A 12634-nucleotide genomic window follows, 5' to 3' on the forward strand; every position below is an offset into this window, starting at 1 on the left:
GTTGGAGACAATACATTTGTATGTTTGACTTATGAAAAAATCGCACTGAAAAGAACAAAAGCCATTTGCGATGCCCTCCGTTAGATCAAGTCACATGGACAGGAGCTGATGGTACATGAGCACATTCAGGAGTCCAAAACCAGACCAGGGAAGAAGAAAAACAATATTAGAGGGCTGTTTTGTTTTCTTTTGAGGGACAGTATTTCTCATGCTGCTTGCCAATACGTGGGTTCAAAGGCTTCTCGGACAGGAGGCTATGGAATGGCTTAGGTTTGCCTACTCCACAAGAGAAGCATCTGCAAGGCTCCCGTTTTACTGCAGGACTACTTGGGCTCGCTCTCTGGCTTTGCTTACAGGTGCCCAACTCAAGAAGTCAGAGATCACAGCGGAAACGAGAGCGTGCCAATTAATTGACTCATTGAGGTTCTCTACAATTCAAGAGTATAATACTATTGAATACGCTTCCAATACACTTCCAATACTATAAACAGCTAAACAGTAACACTAGTGAGTCTTGTTACTTATCAAGTGCCATTGCTCAATTTTGTAATAACTTTTACTATTGTAGAAATGCAACAGGACTAGATGAATCAAGCTTCAGTACAGATAAGCATCAGAAACCCAAACCACGCTTACATTTGCTAGAAGTACAAAAGCTGTGCTGGAAATAGGACTGCAAGGCTCGACTGACTCACACCTAGCTGCTGCTTTCTTAGACCCGGGCTGATTCATCCCAGGTAATTCAGGGTAACTATGGAGTGGTCACACTTGGCTTCCTCCGGAGTAGAAGAACGAGGCAAACATCTCCTTCTGTGTTGTTTTTTGTCTAAATTCTAGAGGACTCTATAATTGTTGACGGATGAACTTGTTTTGAAGGAAAGTATAAGATTCACCAAAGAATCAAGGACTGGCTGCTCGTGTCACGTCACTGCAGCAGTCACCCCAGCCCTTCACACATTTCTGTCATTTTATGTGTCTTTGAGTATTTTCATAAGACAACCAAATTGCGTTGAAATGAGTTATATTTTGTGGATCCCAAAGGTTAACATTCCACACAGTGGAATGTGACTAGACGTAGCCATATACACCCACAAACGTATGCATTTGATTTGCACAAATCAAGTCATCTTCTATGTGTTCTTTAATTATAACTTTTCTGTTTCACTGGCTTTTTCCTCGTCTTCATCGGTACAGGGGGTGAAAAGGTGCCTTCCCCACACCAATGAGCTACGTACTAACAAATTAAAGCTAAGAACTATTTCTAGGTATCTTCCTAATAATTTAAAATAAAGCAAAAATTAGATAAAACTGCAATCTGTTTCAGGTAATTCCAAACAGAGATGAAAGTGAAATTTATTTAATAATGGAAATTATTCATATAGCACTAGTAGCACCTAAATACTCTGGTAACAAATAAAGGAGATGGAACATGAAGATATGAGACAGTTTCAGCTTGGAATTTGAAACCCTCAAACGATGATCAAGTTAATGAAGAGAGCGTACTTAACTGACAAGAGGAAAACTGCACATTTCTAGAACAGTATGGTATTTATATGAAGTACCTATATTCTTACCCTGTAAATATTATGCATTTTTGACTTCAGCGTGACTACACGTATGAGATTTTGGTATGAGCTGCAAATGTTTGCAAAAACGCGTTTGCAAAGCAAGGCCCTACATGTCCTAAAAAGCGAACATGGGTTTTCATCCATGAAAATCACAGCATGTCACAAAGAATTCCCATTTACTATCTCTATTTTACAGTTGTTGGAAAAATCCAGCTTTCGGGCTACAGCACTTTCTTCCACTGCCTGGTTACAGCCAGGAGGGCCCAGCGGCTCTGGGATCCCTGCGTTGCTCTATATGTTGGGATGCACTTTAATGTATGACACATCTCCTGTGTTTCAAAACAGGGAGACCAGAACCGGTTGCTCCATTTGTTCGTGTCCCTTGCCCACCCTCCAGACAAACTCCAACACAAGTCCCAATTGCAATACTTGAATCCCAAAGGAGAAAGAAAAGGGGGCAAAGAAGTGGATATAGAAGCAGGCAAGAATGATTCCCTTTCAGCAGCAGGGTTCAGAGGGTTTTAACATGCCGCCTGCTCCCGTGGTTGGGGCACACGGGCACGTGTCCCGTGACCCCGCTGCCGTCACAGCGCTTTGCAGCCTCTCCTTCCCCCACCATTTTTTGTTCGCTTTAAGGAATCTCTCCTCCGCTGTGGATTAAGCTTTTCCCGACTCATAAGCTTGGAAAGAGCTCAGGGTTTTGTGTTTTCTGCAGCGTGGAGGTGCTTGGGGAGAAGAGTGCTTGCCAGCAGTGACATCTGAATTTGCCAGCAAAACAGTTACCCGCATCTGAGTGAATCTGCAGAGAAAGTGCACAGAGCGATGTCGCTGGGAAGTTATTTCCATCAAAGTGTTAAGCCTCCTGCTTTCCGACAGTCCAGTTCTAATTTCAAGGTCTGCTTAATTCCACATCAAATAATTACTGCTATACCCAGAAGCACCTTGTCTCCAGAGTTAAGCATATGGCGAAGGACTGAGACCTACTGGTGTCCATTATGGAAGCAGCACGGATGCCAAGCCGATTAAAAATGCTCAGGCTCCCTTCACAACATGCCCAGTGACTGACAGCTTCGCGATTTGGCCAGTCACTGTGGCTGCCAAAAAAGCCTCTGCTGCACGGAGGCCCACATGGCACTCTGAGAAAACAGTTCCATTCCTGGTATTAAATTCCCACACTGACCCGAGGACTTTGCTGGGAGCTCAGCAGGAGCGCACCATCCAATTTACAGCTCCATCCTCCAGAGCCCTCGGTGCCAGCCTCTGGCAGAGACGAATGATGGTCAAACCCCTCCAGCTCATAAATTATGCAAAGGCAATAAATGCACTCAGCAAACAGCTCCTAACGTTTGCCTAGCCTGGCTCCAGATACGCTTCCTAAAATGCCGGGAGTCCTGCACACACAAGGCATCTATTTCACTCATAAAGAGGTTTTGTTGGTGGGGCGCAAGGGAAGGAGACCCACCGTCCAGCAGCGCTGTCCTGTTCCAACAGTGGAATTTTATGGACAAGCTGTATGAAAGAAAAAGAGGAGGGATGGGAGGAAAGGGCTTCATGCACTGCACTGGGGTTGTATTTACCTGCAGTACGTACACGTGCGTGTTTGTGTGCAGGCGTGTGCTTCGTATGTGCATGTTTCGCACATCCACGCTAAGCTGAATTTTCCCTGAGGATTAAGTACGTGGATATCCTCTGGTTCATGGAAAGAATCAGACGATTTATGTGGAGGGGTAACTCCACAAAGACTTGCAGAAGAAGGAAGAGGTTTGCTGCTCAGGCTGGAAACGGAATTGGAGCAACTGTACGTTCTTCCCGTGCCCGAGACTCCTTTGCTGTACAGGCACTCTGGGCACTGCTCTTGCACACACATCCCCTAGTGGCCCTTGCTCTGATTTACATTTTTGGATGCATTTTCTTCCCAGAGGTGCTAAAGCACAAGGTGTTTCCATCTTTTACAGGCTTAATGCTAACTGCTTCTGGAGAACAGGTTTTGGAAACCAAAGCTGCCAACCGTGCAGTTGATTATTCAGAATTACTGGTCAATTTGAAGACTTGGGTCTGCTCTGCTTGCTCAATTCCTCAATTCCGCCAGCATTTCTCTACCTCCCGGGGCAACAGAAAAAAGTAGAATGATTTAAGTGCTTTGTGGTTCTCGGAGCACCAGACTGTTTTGGAATTGCAGTGATGCAAATGCTTTGTACTGGCCGCCTGCTTTGGGTCGAGTTTCAGTATTTTGTGCCTATTACAAAAAGATAATTTGTCAGTGTTCTCCCATGTCTTCTTTCAGGAAACCATGGCTCTGTGCACACGCTGCACCGGAATATTCTGTAAATAACTATGAATCCAAAATATCGTTCAGAGATAGCATGACCTGATTTTGGGATAACTGCCACTAGCTTCACTGGAAGCTGCAAGTGATAATGTGACAAATCAGGACAAGGAGGCTGCAGACACATTTTACACCTGAACAAACAACGGCTTCTTCCTCCGATTCTCAGGCTCAAGGCATTTACTCTCTCCGTACTGAACACAAGTCGTGACTGATTACAGTCACTCGGGGCCAGCCCTGAGAAGAGCCCGGAGCCAAATTTCCAAAAGCTGGCCTACATTATGGAAAACCCACCCAAGCAACCAGCCCTTAACTCTCGTTCAGGCACTGAAACACAAGGCAGATTAGCGAAACTGCTGAGCACCCACAGCTCCCACGGACGGCCAAGTTTTGAAATGAGCATGGCACAAAATGCTGTGAGATCTTTTCAAACCACAGCCTGATGGGCCCCTCAGAGGAAGGATTCTTCGAAATGGCTATTTTACGCTTTGGAAAGACTTGGACTTGGCAGAAGGGACTCTTAACAGATCTCCCAAAGGACCTACAGCACTACAAAGCAAATCCAAAGCAAGGGACATAGAAAGCTCGCTCAAAACTAGCTCCAAAGATAGAATTCTTAGAGGACATATGGAAATGTTAAGGTTGCTTCTAATTTCTATGTAATTAGGGGTCATAACGAGACCAGACTGACAATAACTTGCTCAAAGTGGCCATAGCTATCACTTAAACTGTTTGAACACCTTTAATAACGGAAATGCGCAGGCTACCAGCCACCACGTCACTTGACACACAGGTGCCAAGTGTTGAAGCTTCCTTTTGCAGCTTTTCTACAACTGCACGCTCAAGACGTGCTCATCAGAATCAGTAACCCACACACTCGCATTTTCATACCTGTCCTGCAGTGAAAATTCAAATAGCTGTTCCTAAAATCACCCCAAGGTGAGGAGGGAACGTACAAACTCGTAAGGTCTTCGTACCAACAAAAAAGAAAGCTCTTCTTTCTGCCCCAGCTAAAACCTTCTAAATAACTGCCGTCAGCCCGGGTTGTGAAAGCATAAGATGCATTCCCTGCAATATGGAGTATGCAAACGTATAACTGCAGTGGGAAGTGGAAGAAGAACTTTCCAATTCCCATTTGAGGTTTAATTGCCGCTGTGTTTTGTATAAGAAAAGGAACACCGAGGACCGGGCTAAAGATTAGCTGTACCTCCCAAATCCCCCGCCCCAGCTGGAGAGAGCCCAAGTTAAAATGCACAGCACGCCTCCCGCAGCACCCGCAGAATGAGACTGATCCCGATGCCACATTTCAAAAATCAGACACCCTATGAGGTTACAGCTATAATTTGAGCCCATTTTGATAGCTTGAGAGAGTCTGGTGCAAATCAAGCTGAGTAAAGGTCTGTGCCACCTCACCAGCTCATTCAGGCTGAAGCAACACCATGGATTTCTATGTACCTTGCTGATTGAACACATTCTTGTGCAAAAAGTGGCAATCATTGAATATATCACGTACAATGACATTGAGGAGGGCATTGTTCTCTATTCTGCTCAATGGACTTTGCTGGAACAGCTATTTCATATCTTGGATCCATTTATCATTGCCACCAAAGGAGTCAGTGCTGCTGAAACGCCAGCACTGAACAAAGTGATTCTACTCATCTATCTGCTGAAAAGAAATCTGAAGGAAATGAGGGAAAACCCAGACCTCAGCCATGTTCACACTGGCATTTACAATATTCTTGTCCATCTATCCACCAAGGACAAACTGAGAGCCCTGGAAAGGGCAGAGATGATATTTTAGCTGTACAATTAGACCTTTGCTTCCAAGAAAAAAGGAGAAAAAAACATCTCCTAGATGAAAGGAGACACAGACAGGGAATAAATGGGCAATTTTCTAATTGACGAAATGGAGACAGGCAGAGTCACAAAGAAACTAAGAGCAAGAATTTCACTTTTTTTCTTTCCTATCTCCGACTCTGCCTGCAAGTAGCATTCAGCATGGAGCTCCTTGCCAAGGAATCTTATATATAGCATCTCGCAAATTGGTTAACATCACAGTCTGCTCAGCAATTCTTCACCATTATCCACAGTGATTCACTGTAAGGAATGACTCTGAAACAGAGATGGTCTGAGAAGTTTAAGATCTGCTTTCTCAAAAGCTAAAATTACGGATTATTCACAGAAAAGTCCCATTTTACACAAATTACCTTAGTCTGGACAAAAGATTGCAATGTTGACCTCTTATCTGAATTCCATTTTATCCAAACTACTTCACTTCAGATGAAATGTATCAGTCTTGGACATTTAAAGTTATCTTGGCCCCTTACAGGAAAAATATTCAGAACTTCGAAACACTTCCAGCTACAACTCTTTTTAATTCCGCACAGACAGGACTTTTATGATTATTTTATATAGCAAAATGACACAGTAAGTGGCTCCTCCTAGCTCTACCGTCAACAAAACAATGGTTCGATAAGACATAATTATATTTTGAGTATTAAAATGGAAACGCCAGATTGCATTACTATCTACGATAAAGATGATCCACTTTATATTTATATAGGATGTGTATATATCCTTGGCAACTGCTGGGTGGTTTACATACTCCTGGTAAACCACAGGGAGCTTATTTGTAAAGCAAAAGGGGATTTCGCTCCAGAAAGACAGTGAAGCATGAGTCCTATTTTGAGGCTTGATTCGGTTGTGTCAATCCCTGTATTCCCAGAGAGATCTCTCGAAGGGAAGGCTAGTAGCTATGTGCGAACGGGAGAGACCGGGAGGCTTCCTGTGCACGGCTGGGAAGGCAGCAGGGCCTGCGGGGGCTGCCTGAGGGCTGCCGGGGACAGAGCAGCAGCCCTCTGTCCTGGCCATCTGCCCGGGGCTCCATGTCACCCACGGGAAACACGCCACCGACATCCTCAGGCACCTCCAGGCACAGCCCCAGAGAAGGCTGAAGAGAAACCAACCCTGTCAGAAACACATTTTCTTTTGCTCCCTGGAAACTGAGCTGAGACTGGAAAGTTATTGGAAAAGTGCAACTCCTTTTCCCCAGCCATCCCTCCCGATGGCTTCCTTACGGTGTCATTGCTCAATGATCCCACAAGTGCTTAAGGCCCAATCCAGCCCTCCCCAAAGAACAGGACGATGCTCCTACCAATGTCAGTGGAAGATTAAATGCGCTTTCCAGATGTACCATTAGAAAGCTAACGATGCCACGAGTTACTCAGCTCAGCATCTTCAGAAAGTGCCTGCTGCAAGTCAGGCATCTGAATTCCACTAGACTAAGTGGGCACCAAGCAGCTCTTGGCCACACACACAACCCAGCCTTCATTTTAGGAAGTCGTTATCTTTTGCAATAGAAACCTGAACTCCCTGCCTCAGTTCCTCAACACTCTGTATGAAAAAATGACTACTTGCCTTTGCCTCTGGGACTCTGGATGTACATTTGCTGCCTCCTTACCCGCCTTTCTGGCTGTAGACAATTTGCAGTGTGTAATGTTATTTTTAGCATCCTCTCAACTGATGACGACAGTTTGCAGTGTGTCATGTCATTTTTAGCATCCTCTCGACTGACAAGTACTTTGTCAGGGTTCAAAAATAAATACTAGTAAATAATAATAAAAATGTGCATTTATACTGGCGGACTAAGTCAATAGCAAAGACTTAAACTAATCAGTGTTTAATGAAGTCAGTGCCTAATAGCGCATTAGCCAGTGTATCTGTATAAGAAAAGATTCCTATTTTTCATAACTCCTGCTCTTAGCTCGAGAGTTCAGTTTGGAATTTGAGTCTTCCAGGTACTTACAAGCTAATGAAATCAAAATATCCTGATGGACAAGAAGCAAAGCATGTTACGGGTTAAAATAATACAAGAATCTATTTTTTCCACTGTGTTGTGATCCATAAAAATCACCCTGAGCCTTTCCTCTTTCTTCTCTGCCTGTGAAGCCAATTGCTTTGATTGCAGTGATATGAGCTTGCTGAAATGACTTGCCCTTGCTTGTGAAGCAAATGGAACATGCTAATAGAACTTATCGCATTACCCGATGCAAAAGTGCCATAGCTCATTACTTTAAGATAAAAGGATATCATTGCAGACGGGAAGCAGAATTGACTTTCTGAGGCCCGACTTGATGATGATTTAATCAACTGCTCTCTTTCACTTCTCATCTCTGCGCCTGTCGGTTTCACAGGTGCTGTTAAATGAGACACTCAGAAAGTGAGCGGAGGGAAAGAAATTGCTGTCATTACTTTTCAAGAAAGGAGGTATGCAAATTTTCGACAGAAAGATTGCGTTCATAATGGGCCTGGTAAAATACAAGGATCATGCTTGACAGGTGAGGGCAAGTCATTTGTACGTCCTTAAAGTGAAGCAACCATCCTCATTTAGAAATTGTGCTCGATAAGAGAAGCTACAAATGAAACCCATGCAATGGCTGAGAAGCAGCAAGCAAACCTTTGAAGACTTTGCTATTGCAGATCTGCCGTCAGCAGGTGCCTGGCGTGCCTTCACACATGTCTATTCCTAACTGCCAGATGGCCAAATTTTGACCTCAGCATCTCACAGAGAACTCCTCTTAAATGTTTTTTTTACTGTCAGCTTTACATTCACAGCGTGGGGTCTGAGAGTTTCTCCCTTTCTTCATCACTGCCAGAAATAGAAATGACAAGACAAAAAACTAAGCGAGGGCCGAGTTAACTTTGAAAACAGAATCAATAGGTTGGAGGCAGCCACTTGTTTTCTTCTGCATGTAGCTGACTGTTACAGGTCTTGGAAGGTCCAGAGCTTACGGTTCATACAGCCAAGTAAAAAGTAAAAAGAATCATCCACAAAAAGGGTTGTGGCAGGAAGCAAAGAGGATGAAAAGATGCTTCTCCAGGGCCCAAAAGGAAGTTAGGGTCCTGTGTGATTGCAACGCGAGAGGAAAGGGCAACAATAGAGTAATGGAACATTCCGTAGACCCGATGGAAAAGTTCTGATATTCCAAAATTAGAGGTTAAAAAAGCACAATAATTGAGATGATGAATTATGTACAGGCTAAAAAGACTCTATAGATCTTGGATGGCTATTGAGCCATTTGGATCATTTTAAATGGGGAAATGAGAACCACCATGCATCTATTGGTGTCAATCAGATTTTCAATCAGAGCTTGATAGTCAGCCACAGCAAACAAGTTCCTTGGGGAACCTTCCACCGTATGCAATGGATACAGTAGTTTGTCATAAAAATGTTGACATTTTGTCTCAGATAACAGCACAGGACTTAAATAGAATTAATGTCATGAATATTTAGAATTACACAAGAAACAGCTAGGAAATACTGCCACAACGGAAGCTTGATACAATGGAAAAAGATTTAAATAAGAACAGCCACTGTATTAATTCCACAGAAAGGTGCATTTTAAGAATTTAAAATATCCTTTCTCAAAATACACAGTTCATTTGGCTCAAATGCTCCTGTGTTTGTTTATGAAAGGCAACTATCAGATATCTTATTTAACCTTTTCCCTCTGTGTCAGGTTCTTAACCCTCCGTAGCTACCTAACTGGTAGTGATCCAGTAATATTCTTTGAATCTGACTCACCTCTCACCAAAAATACTTCAGTTAGGTTGAAAAGCAACATGATGGAGGAAAGATAGCTTTGGGCTAGGACTGGGAAGACCCACCTCTGTCACTGGCTATCAGTGTCACCTCAGGCAAGTCACTTAGTCTCTTCTGCTGTCGAGCCTCTACTTTTCATCTCTTTGGGCTATTTAAATGGTACGCTCCTTAGGATTTGGTTACTTTTCACTATAAGTGTTTATAAAGTGTGCAGGATAATAAGGCATTTTTCTTAGAGAACTGTGATCTTAGTAAATAGAAGAAATAAAGAAGAAGAAAGCATTAAGACCTGGATCAGGCCCTAGACAAATCATGCCTATTTTCAATGTAGATCTCATCTTCCACCCACTAAACAGCATGACCTATAGCAAATTGTATCATTTCAATCGAAAATTATTTTTATTTTAAATTACAGAAACGCACACAAAGAAACAGCAATACAATATCAATAACATCGCACAGGGTTTGTTCTCTTTTACAGGCTGCAGCAACTCTGAGCACAAAATGGCTACTGAAACACACATGAAGAGAGATTCAACTGATTTGTAAGATAAAATAGTTGTAGAAATACTATCTGAAACAAAAAATAAAGACTAAAACGCCATCCCTTCTCTTCCTTCCCAAACAACAAGAACTCTTTAGCTTTTGAGCTCTGTATCTTTACATTAGGCTAAACAATTTAAACTGAATTGTATAAATAATAATAATTCCCCAAACAACCCAAAACAATTGATCCTTAGGGATAAGACCTTAACAGCTGAGCCATAAACCTCTGAACATTGGATTTTAATGGATACTAAAAAACTCTTAACTAAGCCCTATAAATATAACCTGAAACAAAATGATTTGTGTTGTAAGCTGTTTGCAAACTCCCATAAATGTTCCTCATTGTCATAATGCCAGAAAAATAACTCAGACTGTACTCAGCCCTGTAATCTGGCTTCTGTGCTGTGGGTTCATTCCCTTTTCCACTCTCTGTTTTAGAATTCATCACTCGCACAGTTGTTATATATTATTATTATTATTATTTATTGCTGCCTTTATCATTTTTCTACAATTTATAAATTGTCTGTGCTAGACCTGAGGGAAGACAAGGATTATTCTAAATCTACGGCAAGTAAATAGAAATTCTAAAGACAATGGCACACTTTGGCCTGCCTGCCTCAAATTTCCTGTTTTGACATACACGATGCTGTAATTTGGAACCTGTAATCTCTTATTAGGAAATGAATGTATTAGAGTTTTTTTTCAGAATGCTGCAATTATAATAATTGAATTTAAAACAGGAGTTGCATTTCTCTATTTAGAGGTAAGCATAATTGTATAGCCCTGATTTATCAGCTGGACTCAACCGTTTGTTATTCATGGAATGGCTGAGAAAAAGTGAGACTATTCATAGTCAGGGGGATGCTATCCAACAGATCACCCACCGCTGGGGATGATCGAACAGAAGTGGTACCTCAGCGTGTCTAAACAGCCCACGCGGGTACGGGCTGCTTCTAACCGGCTCTCTCGGCTGGCTCCTCCAGCTCCATCTCCCTGATGACCTCTTGTAACCAGCCCTAAACCCGGGTGTGCCTCCTCTCTTTTGAGAAAAAGCTATTATTCCGACATTGCCTTCCGCAGCACTGTAAAAAAAAAACACAGTAAAAAACCTGGGACTCGCAGGGCTCAACTATATGGTTATACTTACAGCAGAAACGTGAGGGCTTCAGATAAGACCCAAACCTCTGGTTTAGGAGCCATTTTCATGGGAGAACCAGCCCCTCAGTTTACCACCAATGCACTTCTAACAGGGGTATAAGAGAGATGCTTGGTTTGGTTTTTTCACTGCTGCATTAACCTACCACCAGAGCGAGGTGATACAAACTCCCGTATCGTAAACGGTATCACAGACTCCATGACTGTTATCAGCAGTGACAAATTACGTGGCACGGCCAAAGTAAGGTATTGCTTTGAATAGCTGGCTTTTAGCACAGTGTTCAGAAAAATTATCCTTGTCCGGGCGAGTCTTGGAAAATGCAAGAGTTTCATCAGCGACAACTGTGTTTAAGCAGGGCTGCGGCTAACGCAGCGCTGAGTGTCACTACGACGTTCCTTTTTCAGCTGCACGGTACTGAGACTTCATACTGTTGGAAATTATCTCTTCCAAAGGGGAACCCCGCCGAAGGGCCAGAAGACATCCTGAATGTCAAACACAGGACTTCCCATTAAGCCTTTTGTCAAGAAAGAAGGGAGACACGGAAATAGAAGGGGGTGCCTCCTGCAAACCACATCTGCCTGGGAATATGGGCAGCCATGGGAGGCCTAGAAGGAGCAGAAGCTTCACGTCTCTCATCTTCATGGTCACCGCTATCCCACAGGCAAAAATCCACACCGGGTTTCTGTCTGCACGATCCCAGGCAAACCCCCTGCACCTGGAACAGCATGCACAAAGGAATTTTAAACTGCTCGGCCTGTGATGTACAGTTTTGAGACAGATTAGATAGAGCATGGAAATTCATTGCTTTCTCCCGAGATGCTGTCTATGAATACAGAGCCCTGGAATTTCACAGGGGACTTTTTAGAGAGGGAGAGGCTCCCTCTATTTTATAGACTGTAGACGCCGAACGATTGGAAGTTCGATTCTCATCTCTTTTGAAAATTTAGTAATAGGAAGGCTCTGAGATTTCAAACATGCTCTCTTCACAAAAACCTCTGTAGGCTTTATCTTCAACCTAAAAAAGCAAGTGAACAACAAGATGCAATGGGTAAAAGCCAGATAAATTTAGACTGGTGCTTTTTTAAAAAAGTGGGGAATAATTTCTTATTATTCACTTAAAAACCAGGAAGATTTTCCCTAATTGAAAAAAATAAATGAAAAATTAAAACCTTGCCTAAATTTTGTGCCCTTGTTCCATCAGAGTTACTGTACTCAAGGCAGTAAAATTAATTAGTGGAGATCATATGGCCTGTGCTATACAGGAGGTCACAGCAGATCATACCCTCATTGCCTTAAATTATGTGAATTTATACATCCCTAAACATCCACAGTTTTCCACCCTAAGTTCCACGGCTAGCTTGTTAATGCTTTCGACCTCCTATTATCCAGCAATTCAGGCTAACTCCATTCCCTGCTGCACAAATTCTGAAGGGCTG

General features: G+C 42.9%; 1 protein-coding gene across 6 annotated transcripts in view; it reads right to left on the reverse strand.

Annotated features, from left to right (window-relative positions):
• The window catches only part of AUTS2 (activator of transcription and developmental regulator AUTS2), a 798248-nt gene that overhangs the window by 246841 nt on the left and 538773 nt on the right, over positions 1-12634 (reverse strand). The gene's annotated exons all lie outside the window — the stretch shown is intronic.

This window comes from Rissa tridactyla, chromosome 7 (assembly GCF_028500815.1).
Source record: "Rissa tridactyla isolate bRisTri1 chromosome 7, bRisTri1.patW.cur.20221130, whole genome shotgun sequence".
NCBI lineage: Eukaryota > Metazoa > Chordata > Aves > Charadriiformes > Laridae > Rissa > Rissa tridactyla.